Below are 13,652 nucleotides of genomic sequence, written 5' to 3'. Positions count from 1 at the left end.
GAGAGGGACTCAGTTCGTGATAGGACTGGTAAACAGAGCACTTCATGATCGTTGTAGCAAAATTTCATGACACCACTGATCCACTTTCTTCACATATGTAGAATGTGATGTGGCAAGATAGTGTTGTTTTAATATTGTCCTGAAGGGATGTGTTAATTTACAGGACGCAGTTCTAGATTTAGGGGGTGGTGTAAATTGCTTTGGTCTGTTTTGTTTTCATTCTGTCAGCAACTGACGATTACAGATAACGAACGAGTAGCTGGCTTCCAGACATTGGGAGGTGAACAGGCGGGAGATACAGTTACAGAATCTATTACTAAAACATTTAGAGAAATGTATAATCATTGAACTGGAACGAAAAAAGAAGTAAAGGGAAATAAGGATGATAAAGTATGCGTGCAGTGATGCTACAAGGACAAAAAAAAATAGAAGGAGCAAATGGAAGAAAGGCAGAAATAAATGAAGAAAGAAGTAATTGGACATATAGTGAAAGGGTACAGTACCGCCCGACATTGAAAATAGGTACAACATTCTTCGTTATTCTTCTCAGTACAACATATTTTTTCTAATAATAACTCAATTTCAATTAATACAGCGAAGCCGGATACCAGTGTGGGAAAGAATGACATTTTATTTATTAAATTGATCACATGGGCACTCCCACAAAATAAATCCCTACAGCCAGTTTGGTGAGATCTGTGAAATGAATGAATGTATGGTCGTCTGCTAACCGCAGATAGTGAATGTGAATATATGATCATCTTTGAGAAGATCTTTTGCTCACCTTTCGTGGAACCAAAGAGATGAAAGTTACTGGAAATTTGAGCACCTCAAATGTTGCTCACCAATGGGTAGCATGGTCTTCCCCCACCTCGACGGAGGTGCGAGATGACCTGAAGAACGGCCATGTTTCAGCACTCTGCCACTGGTTCTAGTGCTGGTAAGACCTGTCTTAGGTGTGCTCCGTAAAGACAAAAGAGTGGAGACATGGTATCGATGTGAAATACTTAAGAGTAGTTTGGAATAATAATTTCTCTATTTCAGGAACTTTTGTGGGGAGAATTAAATGTCAGGCAGGTAATATTAACGGGATCATAGTAATTTTCGGAAGTGACCAACGGTCACAATGAAACCACGTGTAGCAATAAGTTGGAGTAGTTCCGAGTGCTTAAGTTAAGCTGAATTACTAGCGTGTGTACTATAAGTTGGAAATATTTAAGAAATGGCGTGTGCAGGACTTGAAATTAGAGACGAGTACTTCCACGTGGTGAGTACTGCGTGAGTCTCAATCTGTGTATGAGACAAAGGATAAAGAGAAGTACTCGCCCATGGTATCAGTTGAGGACTCGCGTGTTTGATGAATATGTTCTTAATATTACTTTGCGTGTTATGTTTCCGTGTGTCGCTTGATTCAAACTATAATAATCTGAGAGTGAAGCAAGGTGAGTCAGCCGTCTATCCAGCAACGCCAGTTGGCTTGCTATGCACAGGAAGACGTGCATATATCTTCCAGAGTTCGTAGTAGGAAAGAAAAGTTACGAAGAGCGGCAGTGTCGTGTGAAACTGGGATGAATTGTAATTGAAGTGGGAAAGCTGAAAGTGATGTGATTATAACGTTATGACTATTCCTTGTTTTGCATTGTATGTTGCCAGTGTGATGTATTTCATGAAATTTAAGTATGTGTGGTTGGCATGGGAGAGTAAGAAGATAGTTTCAGAGGCAGTGGGTTATGCATGTTCGTTTTTGTACCATTCGGTCTGGAGGAAAGTTTCGTGATGATGGGTGTGAGAGTCGAAGTGTGAGATATAGCAAAAGATCCACCATCCTACCCAGAAAGTGCACTGTAGCGTTATATAATTACGAGACCATAAGATAGAGAATCACCAATGTAAAGGCATGCCCACTGGGCAGAATTTCTCATGTGTTATTGTTATAGGTTATAGAAATGTGTGTTTAGGTTATAGAATTTATCGGAATAAATAAGATTTTGAAAAGAAATAGATTGGTGGCCTTTTCCTTCGAATAGTATGTTGTCATGATACCCAGAATTTATAATGTGTACGACATTCATATTCAGTGCGATGGCCACGTATTGTTCAAAGCCGTTGAATGAGAAAGAAAATGTGGTATTGCCAGTGCGTAGTGAACAGTCAGAGTTGTGTAAATTACTAACAGTCAGATGTGCATTATCCGTTGCATAATATTCATACTGGAGGATAATTTGTAACTTAATTGTGAGTATGAGAGTTCATGTTACTCGATAAATAAGAATGAATCCACTCGCTTGGCAGACCACTCATCTTGCAGGCCTGACTGCTTGATGCCACAGTATGAGCAAGGCATGTGGGTGCCTCTCATAATTCGACCCTGCCAGGATTTTTGTGTTAGGGTTTGCTGTTAAGATTTTTTTTTTTGATGGGATATAATGTGATAGCGCTAAGAATTAAATTTATTTGTTTGCAATTTCTTTCTGGATTGGTGAGGATCTTCTATTTTTTTTTATGGAATCAGTTGCTACATCGTCCAAGGCTGGAAGATCGTTGTATAAAATTTTTTTTGCGTAATGTCCGCAGTAACTAGGTCGGAGTCCAAAAGTGTAGTCACCACGGAGAATCGTGATTCTGGGGTGAATGGAGCAGTGCAGCACGAAGTAGGTGTCAACCTTGGGTTTATGAGCGAGAACGGCAAACACTCAGAAGGGGCTGAATTGGTCAGCAGACTGCGGCTAGGTGATCCTTTAAGTGGCTGGCTTTGTCCACAAACGGGGGTTTTTCCCGACGACGCGGGCAAGCCGGGACTAGGTCAGGTAAGCAGTGAAAGTGTACCTACCCTTAGCGAAGCTACGGTTTCTCAGGCGAACGAGGTGAGCGCACCAAAAGTAGCAAATGACAATGTGCTCCCGGAGTTTTTATAGAGGATGGATAGAGATAATAACGAAAGATTGGAAGCGATGGATAAAGATAGTAAGGAGAGAGGTAGGGAGACTAAGGAAAGATTGGAAGCGAATACAGAAAGATTGGAAGCGATGGATGAAGATAGTAAGGAAAGATTGGAAGCGATGGATAAAGGCAGTAAGGAAAGATTGGAGGCAATGGATAAGGGAAATAAAGAGGCATTGAGGGAAGCTACACACAGTTATCGATGAGGGTCTGTCCGCAGTTAATAATTGGTTAGATGAGGGGGAGAAGAATCTGGATGCGTTGAAGCAAGTCTGTAATGCCGTGAAAGAAAAAGTCAATAATTTGAAGGTATGAATAGGTGCAATAGAGAGTGATATTACAGAATGTAGGGACGTGTTGCCGGATTATCGAATCAAAGAGATAGTGGAGGACTTACTTGGAGATCAACAAGGGGCATTAGACAGCATGAAAGCTCAAGTCACCTGCAGGAAGTGGCGCTAAATAAACACAGGGATGAAGTTGCGGAGGTAGTAGTCAGAACGAATACGATTAGCGCAGATGTAGAAAAGATCAGTATAAGAGGCGAAATAGGCTCAGACAGTACGCAGCGAGAGGTTTATGCCGACCAGGAGGAGATACAATCACTATTACAGTTTAAAGAGGCACAATTAGAAATAAATAGGAAACATAGGGAAGAACTAGCACAGTTGCAATTAGCGTGAAGTAGCGAAGGTGAAACACCACCAGGTAGATTGCAGAGGGAGAGTGAGATAAATTCAAAAAACGAAAATAGGCAGAAAGAGGAAGACGAACTCAGAGAGTTAGAAGAACGGTTGTGTCAAATAAAACAGGTGGCAAACCCAACTGGGTACAGTCCAAGGGCGGAAAACATAAATGTGGAAGAAGAATGTAGGAGGCACTTCGTGTCGGTACAAACGTACACTTGTTTTTCGGATCCAGATAACTACTAACATCCATGCCTGTGGCTGTCTCAATTTCAAGATTCATTACCTTCATCGTGGGGACCGCTCCTCAAAATGAAGTTTGTGTGTAACCATTTGAAGGACGAGGCTAGAGCGAAAATGCAGGAAGTTATTATAGACTGCAGTAGCTACAAGATATTTTGTGACAAGTTTTTAAATGAATTCTGATCGAAAAGTAAGCAGGACCAGGTTAAGGGAAGCATATTGGTGATGCCAAATTGTAATGAAGGTGGTATAAGAGATCCAGTGGCGTGCTATCAGGAAATGCTGAGACGAAATAGGTATTTGGATGTGTCATACGAACCTGGGGAGCTCATTAGGATCTGTATAACGAAATTGCCAGTGAAATTGCGCAGAGATATAGTGATAGCAGGCAGAAGCGTAGACGATTCTGCGTCATTTCAGCACTTGTTACAGGAACTGGGAAATGAGGGCAACATTGTGAACGGAGACACGTCTCATAGGTCTGACAGAGACGAGGATAGGAACGGCAAAAACTATCAGAGTGACAGGAGAGCATGGAAGCAGAGGAATGACGAAAATGGAAGATGGCGAGGAAATAGGGGGCAGAATTCATGGGGATATCGACCGGCAAACCGGGAAAATAGAAGATGGGACAGAGATGGACGAAGAAGGGAAAATGAAAATGATGGGCGAAGAGAGGATAGGCAGTCATTGGGTTCACGACAGGACAATCACTGTCACAATGACGGAGGGACAAGAAGGTGACTACATGATAGACGGGTACAAGCCAGGACTATTAATGATGTAAATATTAGGTATATCGATTACGGAAAACTAAGGGAGAATCTGTTAGAGGAGGTAGGAGATGTGGGGAGTGAAGTCCACCCAATAATTAGCGTACAAATAAATAATATAATCGTACCTTGTGTCATCGCCACAGGCAGTGTAATGAGTGTTTTGAGGGAAGATGTGTTTAAGTGTTGTAGTCTTACAAAACCATGGCCAACGTTGCCATTGCAAAGGACAACAGTGAGAGGGGCAGTTACAGGAAAGGGAATTGAGGTGAAGTTACAAGCGCAGGTAGACTTTGTGTGCCAGACGAAGAGGTTTAGTACAGTGTTCATGATTGTGTCGTCTCTAACTGTTGAAGGGATAGTAGGCGTTAATTTTTTGAATCAATATAAAGCTGTCGTTAACATGAGAAATGGTTCGATGGAGTTGAAACGAGATTCGGAGAAAATTACATTAAGATTCGACGATTGCTTATGTGCTAAAGATAACGCACACTTAGCATTATGTCTGGCGGTAAAGTCCGGTAGACAGACACAGAATACGTGGTTCGAACAAGAGAAGAAGGAAATTCATAAATGTTTGGAGGAGGAGATCAGGGAGAAAATCTGGCATTTACGAGGGACCACGGTCTTCGGGGAATTGCAGAAAATTTTATACAAGAATAGAAAGGTGTTTAAACATGCTGCGGGCACAATAAGAAATTTTGTGTATAGATTCAAGGTGATGCCTCATAAACAGTTTAGGGCCCAAGTGTACCCGATACCTGTTGTGTACAAAGAAAGAGTAGAAGCTGAGATCGAAAGCTGGCTACAACAAGCGATTATCGAACCAGTATCCAGTCCGTACAACAGCCCTTTAGTTTGTGTTGAAAAAAAGGATGGGTAAATTAGATTAGCTTTGGATGCAAGAAGGATTAATAAGATAATAGAGCCAGAGACAGATCGGCCACTGACACTTGACGAATTGCTACAAAAGTTTCACGGGCTCAGAGTTCTCAGCGCAGTTAATTTGAGAATGAGTTTCTGGCAGGTCGAGTTAGATAGGGGGTGTAGAAAATACACTGCTTTCTTGTGCTACGGGAAATCGTATCAATTCCGGAAACTACCATTTGGGTTAAATGTATCTTCTGCGGCATTTATCAGAGCGCTAAATACTGTCATTCCTAACGAAATAAAAGATAAGGCAACACAGTACGTTGATGATGTCCTCATAGCAGAAAGAAACTGGGAAGACCACAATAGAGCGTTAAGCATATTGCTCGGTGCATTGGAGAGACATGGGGTAACCGTGAATTTGGGAAAGTCAGAATTTGGACGAAAAGAAATCGAGTTTCTAGGTCACATTGTGACACTAGAGGGAATAAGACCAAATCCAGACAAACTCGAAGCAATCAGAGATTTTCCGGTGCCAAGAACAAAACGTCAGCTACGGGGTTATTTAGGATTAATTTTTACGGGAGGTTTATTAAGATTGGCGGTGCAGCAACACCCAGACTATGTCAGCTGACTGGAAAGAAAACGGTGTAGAATTGTCGCGCAGGAAGAGTATGAGGCGTTAAAGAAGGCACTGCTATCGGCACCTCTTCTCGGGCATCCAGAACTAGAGAAAGAGTTTTGTATGGCCACGGACAGTTCCCATAGTGGACTTGGGGTAACATTGTTCCAAGAGCAAGAGCAAGGAGGAGAAGCAATGCAACAACCTATTGCATTTGCGAGCCGAGTGCTTAGCAAAGCTGAGAGAAATTACACGGTAACTGAGCTTGAAGCTTTGGCAATAGTGTGGGGTTTTAGTAAGTTTAAATACTATTTGTATGGGAGGCATACTAATATCTATACTGACGACAAGTCACTACAGTTTCTGATGTCGGTCAAACTTAACCCTAGACGACTCGCTAGGTGGGCGCTCTATTTACAGGAGTTTCAGTTTACGGTCATTTATATTCCTGGGCCACAGAATATAGTGGCAGTTGTGTTGTCAAGGAACCCAGTAGGTCATGGTCATTGCTTTGATGAGGAGGTAAACGAGAAAAGATATGACATATTGTATATGCAGGGCGTGTCGTTCCAGAAATACATAGGGGCGGTACTCACAAATATCGTGAAAGAGCAGGATAAAGACGCGTCATGGAGAATGGTGAAGGACAGAGTTAGAGCGTACTTATATGCCAATATAGCGCTCTTTTATACAATTCAGAACGGGGTCCTTTTCTACCGTAGAAATCCGAACACACAGGACTGGGTGTTGTGTATACCAAATGAAATATTCAACAAACTGATCTGGTACACGCACCTAAATTACGGGCATTACGGGACAAGGAAATGCTGTAAGACGTTAACGGAATCAGTTTATTTCATTAGTGTGGAGAGGAGGATCAAGAACGTGCTTGGTAGTTGCAAATTGTGCCAGAAGGCAAAATCGTTAACTATCTCATGCAAAGCACCGCTTTTTCCGATAGTACCAGGTAGATTGAGGGAATTCGGAGCAACAGATTTGTTTGGCCCGCTACCTAAGTCAGTGCAGGGATATAGATATGTTTTAGTAGCAGTGGAATTGGTGTCAAAGTATGTGACTTTTACCGCATTGAAACGTGCGACGGGAAGGACAGTAGCAGCAGCGATCGTTAAAAACTTTTTGCGAGAAGTAGGAACGGTAGAAAAGTTCGTAGCTGACAATGGACCACAATATAGATCCAGACAATGGCTAACCACACTGAAGAGAAGAAGGATAAAACCGGTGTTCATATCCCGATGTCATGCTGCAAGTAACCCCAGTGAAAGAGTGGTAAAAGAACTGGGAAGGTTGTGTAAGATCTATTGCCATAGGCAACATAGAAGTTGGAGTATTTTTCTCAAAGATTTTCAGGACATCCTCAATGAGCTACCACATGAAGCAACTGGTTTATCACCAATTACGGTACTAAAGAAGGAACCACCACCAGATCGAGTCAGGGAGCTGGTAGATTTTCCGCGATCAGGAAAGCAGAGGCACACAGAAATTGTCAAGGTTGCGATAGAGCGTATTAAGAAAGCAGCTAAGGATAGGCAGGAGAAGCAGAAAGGAAAGATCCGTAAGATTGAATTGGCAGTAGGAGACAAGGTTCTAATTAAAACTCATCGATTATCAACAAAGCACAGATTCCTAACTAGCAAATTCTTTACGGTGTATAGTGGACCGTTCAGAGTGAGGCGGATTGTCCATGAAAATGCTGTACTAATTGAGACGATCAAGGGAAAACAATCTCGTGGGCTTCATCACACTTCTAACATCAAATTATGGAAAAGTTAAGGTTAGATCGAAAGTAGGCAATTTATGATAGATAGTCAATGTATTTATTTATGGTGTGTAACGTTGTGCAGGGTCAAATCGAACATAAGAATTTTCAGGCGGGATGTCAGGTTCAAATGGCTCCGAGCACTATGGGACTTAACATCTCTGGTCATTAGTCCTCTAGAACTTAGAACTACTTAAACCTAACTAACCTAAGGTCATCACACACATCCATGCCCGAGGCAGGATTCGAACCTGCGACCGTAGCAGTCGCGCGGTTCCGGACTGAGCGCCTAGAACCGCTAGACCACCACGGCCGGCGGGATGTCAGGAAGTATGACGGAATAGACTGGTCGAATGAGTCATGAACAGGAGTCTTATGAATAAGGATCAAGCAGAAACGACGTGATGATTAATGAGTGGATAAAGGTGGTAGATAGAGAGAGAAGCGACTTGATAAATAGTAGTGGATAAAGGTGATATTTACGGAGAGAAGCGACGTGAAGCAGTGTGATTAATAAAGAGAGATTCGACGTGATGAAGCAGTGGTAAATGAAGGTGAGTAGAATTATTAATGTGGAGGTGTCTTAGATGTATGTTACAGAGAGGCCTGTGTATGCTGAAATCGAGATTGATGCGAATGGCGAAGGAAGTCAAGGAAATGATGGAGTAACGGACGGATGGAGAGCCGAAATACGCATAAAGAGATGAGGACATCTGCACAACGTGAAAGGACATAAAGGGAGTATGAGATCCAGATGGTGAACGTTGTGGAATACTGAAGTAAGATGTAATATAAGTGTAAATCTAATTTTTACCATAACATTTGCAATATGAAAAAAAAAAAATTTTTGTTGTTGTTGTTGAAGCCAGTATAACTAATCAAAACGGTACCAAGAATGTGTACAGTTATTTTGCAGGATGAATAATTTGTATATTTTTTGTTCTTAGATGAAATGTCGCAATTCTAAAGTGATATTTAGCAGGATGAATAATCGGTAAAGTGAATGCAGAGGTAAGCCAATGGAGAGAGGTGCCAGAATGAAAGGACGTAATCGGAGACTGGAATGCTATCTCCAAAACAACTCCATGTGTTATGTGGTTGAGTATAAGGGAGCAAAGGTATGCTATGTTGACGTGAGTGTGGTGGTGTTAAGGTTAGCTGTGTCCTAGACCTATTCTGTTGGTGTATTAATGGATTGAATGAGAAGGAAAATGTGGTGTCAGTTGAGTGATAGTCGTAGAGTAGTGTGATCAATGCGCACACTGCTGTAAATGGGATGCTACCGATCCATAACTGAAACATTATTGTGCTTTATCGTTTGATTTGGATGAACCTCGATGGCAGGTCAGGATACGACGTCATGTGGATGGTACATACATGTCCTAGAAATGTTGTAATATATAATAAAAGGTAAAATATGTAAAGCAATACTAATTTCTGTCTGTCACAAGCACAAAGGTGCATTGTATATTGTAGATTTAGAGTCACCAGTTTCTAAAACGTTTATTGTGTTAGGATCTTAAAGTAGTTTACTATTTAACATTATGTGGTAGGTAATCGTGAGCTGTATAGATTGTTTCTTATTATTTGTTGAACACTTTCAAGGGGTATTAATTTCAGTCTGTCACAAGCACAAAGGTTCATTGCATATTATAGTTTTAGAATCAACAGTTTCTAATATTTTCACTGTGATAGGATGTTAGAGTAGTCTACTATTTGATATTGTAATTATGAGCTGTATAGATTGTTTCTTATTCCTTTTTTTTTTTTTTTTTACACTTTCATGTTTTGTATGAGGGACAACAGGTACACTCAATAGCACAAGTCTGGGCTGTAGATAGAAAAGGGATAAATGTTGATGTTGTATGTGTAGAAAACTAGGGTGTATGAATTTATGTTTTTTAGAACAAAGATTCTTTTATTACCAATGTATCTAAGAGATCATACATGTAATCAATGAGTATTTAAATACTGTAAGAATATCCTTTTGTCTGTAATGTTGCGAAATGCACAGAAGGGTCTGACTGATTGGATGTCGTAGCGCTGAGCTGCTACGCAGAACGCGCCAATACTGCTAGCGGATGGCCAAGCTGACATCGCCATGGGAGAGGTGACAAACCCGGTGCGCTCTCCACTCCACTGTCGGTCGGGGCACACTCCACGCACCCGCTACAACAGGTCAACGGCCTGGGGCAACACTGGCTGCCATTTATGAGTTGCACCACCCTTACGACTGGAGACAGTATCCCGCGGAGGCAACAGCGGGTGTTTTTTTTTTTCTGCTCAATGGCTCGCGCGGTGGTGGCAGAATGAACGACGCGCAGCAGAGTCCGGCGGGCATTTTTTAACAGCAACTATTAACTAGTACTGGACTGTGGAGTTGTAAAACAAGATGACTGCTCGTATGTCTCCATAAGGGGGAAAGTGAAGGACTGGTGTTTCCACATTGTGAGTGGTGGAAAAGATTTTGTCTTTAGCAGACAGGACGATTGTTTTGTCTTGCCTTGACCACTGAATGGTGTGATCCATAAACTTTTGGCAGTGACTTGTTTAGTGTGCTTTGTAAATTGCATGTGGGACGCTTGTTATACTTAAAGAGGACAGTTGTCGTATGGTGACTCATTATTGTCTGAACGCAAGAAACTAAAGTGGGACATTGATATTTGCATTTGTAGTAGGAGACATTTCTTTAATTGGTGCGGGAATAAGTGCTGTTTGTTGGAACTTACGACTTTTAATGACACCATGAACTGAAAGGACAGAACCGTGGGTAATAGTAGCTGTAGGGCCATTTCTGGACGACCAGATTCGTGTGGATGGTTCTCTGAGAGTGACTATGACATTTGTGTTTAATGTGTTCAAAATGCCGATTTGAGTGACTTTTTCGTCCAGGTAACCATGGGAGAGCTTTGACACCGAGACAGTGTTTCTAGGAAAACTATCAGCAACTTTTTGACCCCAAGAAAATCACAGAATGAAATGATTCCGTGTGACTCGCAAGATAGGGAATAATGTGCGATTCTTGAGTTTCTCCCTGCGTATTTGATAATCAAAATATCCACGGGTGTGCTGCCCGTCTAGAATGTCCAACGGGCACAATATTTCGGCGATCATACATGTCGCCATCATCAGGTGAACTGACGGACTGAGCTCCTGTGAGCGTGCCGGCACGGAGATCCGTACGCTATGGCTGCTCAGGGGGAACTGGGTTCGGTCACGGTGGCGGCCGATTTAAATACCCTCTGCCCGGGGCGCGCTAACTCCGCCATCCGGAGTTTAGATGTGTAGGAAGTCAAGCAGTTTATCCATACCATGTGGCCAGATGACGAACGTGTCGTCCACGTAACGGAAAAAGCAAGTTGGTTTCCATTCGGATGACGACAGGGCTTCCTCCTCGAAAGTTCTCCATGTACAAATTCGCTATCACCAGTGAGAGTGGGCTACCCATGGCGACTCCCTCCGTTTGTTCGTGGTATTCTCCATTAAAAAGAAAATACGTGGAAGTCAACACCGTATCACACCGACGTCACCTCAGACGCCGTCGCAATCTGTTCCACCGCGCGACCGTGGCGCGGGGCGCGGACGGTGGAGTGAGCGCGCCGCGGGCGGAGGGTATTTAAATCGGCCGCCGCCGCGACCGAACCCAGTTCCCCCTGAGCAGCCATAGCGTACGGATCTCCGTGCTGGCACGTTCACAGGAGCTCAGTCCGTCAGTTCACCTGATGATGGCGACATGTATGATCGCAGAAATATTTTGCCCGTTGGACACTGTAGACCGGCAGTACACCCGTGGATATTTTGATTAGGGAATAATGTATTTGTACTTGTAATTGTGTAATTTTTTTATATGTTTCATTCCTGAAGGGACAGCAAGTGTAATTGTATTTCACTGAATGAAATGATCGTATGGCATTGTTGAACGGGAGGCCCCATGCAGGGAAGTTTGGCCGCCGTATTGCAAGTCCTTTTTAGTTGACGCCACTTCGGCGACTTGTGAGTCAATGATGATGAAATGATGATGAACACACAACACCCAGTCATCACGAGGCAGAGAAAAATCCCAGACCCCGCCGGGAATCGAACCCGGGACCCCGTGCGCGAGAAGCGAGAACGCTACCGCAAGACCACGAGCTGCGGACTGTATTTCATTAACATTTGTGTTTAGAATAGTTAGTTTTTTTTGTTGTTTTTTCTGGGTTATCAAGTTCACGTAGCTTGTTATTAGAATATTTGGTACAATGATGCTTTAATTATTAGCCAGTAGCGTAATACTAACTTAGCGGCTCTTGTTGTATTGGTCAGTAAGGTTGTCACAGGGGACAAGAGTTTGCATTGCACAACAAATATCGGAATTAACTGATGCATTTTGATGTCGTGGACAGTAATGATCTTGTTGGTGTGTTGACTGAAGCCACTTATTTGCATTATCACAGTGGTGATATTTCACATTAAAGTGTAACGAAGGCTAGTCGAAATGCAAGTTCTTGTCGTCTAAATGTGTAACAACAGAGAAATGAGCAGTAGAGTAAGGTACAAGAGCTACTGGTGGATTGAAGTACTTATTGCTAACTATTTACTGCGTGTATTGATCAAAGTTGATTGACTGACTAGCTCAGTAGCAGGTATTTGTACTGGTGGACAAGGATAAGGTTAAAATCACAGTCGAGTAGTGGTGGCAATTGCTTAAGTGATGATACTTAATGAGGTATGACATGATGTCTTAAATGAACTATATTACGTAACCAGTATGTAACTTGTGGTATATTTCATTGTTTTTCTTCTCAGTTTTATTTCTCTGTAGGTTTGATGCATATTTTACAGTAATGGTATGGAGCCTGACTTCTACGTGAAACTAGTGTACCCAATGTTTTTCTTTTGTTGATTTTGTTTTGTATTTAGACTTTGCTCTGTAAAGGTTTTTACCCCGCAATTATTGAATGTCAGGTTACTTGCTCTGTGTTTGGACGGTGCTCTATTTAAAATTTCATGAGTACAATTCGTATTTTTTTATTTGTTATAGAATAAGTGAAGTTTAGATTACTCATAAAAATAACGAAGATCCCAGTAACTAAGCAAATTTTTATCTCAACATTATTTTTTATATGTATGATGTAATGTTTTATTTGTCATGTGGATTGCTGCAATTTTGTATGTAACTGGGTCAATAATTTGGTAAAGTAACAGCATTTGGTCATCTATTTGAGGTCACTAGGGGCTAAGGTCTTCTCCTCGTTATTATGATCACTTGCTACGTTTGTTCAAATACAGTTTTCTTTAAAAAAATGTTCGGAACTACCCTCCCATTGCAAGGATAGTACCGTGCCATTTTTTTCTGCATGTATAGCCGGTGGTGAAAGGGTACAGTACCGCCAGACATTGAAAATAGGTACAACATTCTTCGTTATTCTTCTCAGTACAACATATTTTTTCTAATAATAACTCAATTTCAATTAATACAGTGAAGCCGGATACCAGTGTGAGAAAGAATGACAATTTATTTATTTAATTAATCACATGTGCACTCCCACAAAATAAATCCCTACATCCAGTTTGGTGAGATCTGTGAAATGAATGAATGTATGGTCGTCTGCTAACCGCAGATAGTGAATGTGAATATATGATCATCTTTGAGAAGATCTTTTGCTCACCTTTCGTGGAAGCAAAGAGATGAAATTTACTGGAGCTTTGAGCGACTCAAATGTGGCTGACCAATGTCCAGCATGGTCTTCCCCCACCTCGAC

Source organism: Schistocerca nitens, chromosome 5 (assembly GCF_023898315.1).
Source record: "Schistocerca nitens isolate TAMUIC-IGC-003100 chromosome 5, iqSchNite1.1, whole genome shotgun sequence".
In the NCBI taxonomy this organism is placed as follows: domain Eukaryota; kingdom Metazoa; phylum Arthropoda; class Insecta; order Orthoptera; family Acrididae; genus Schistocerca; species Schistocerca nitens.
Note: the sequence above shows the minus strand (reverse complement) of the source record.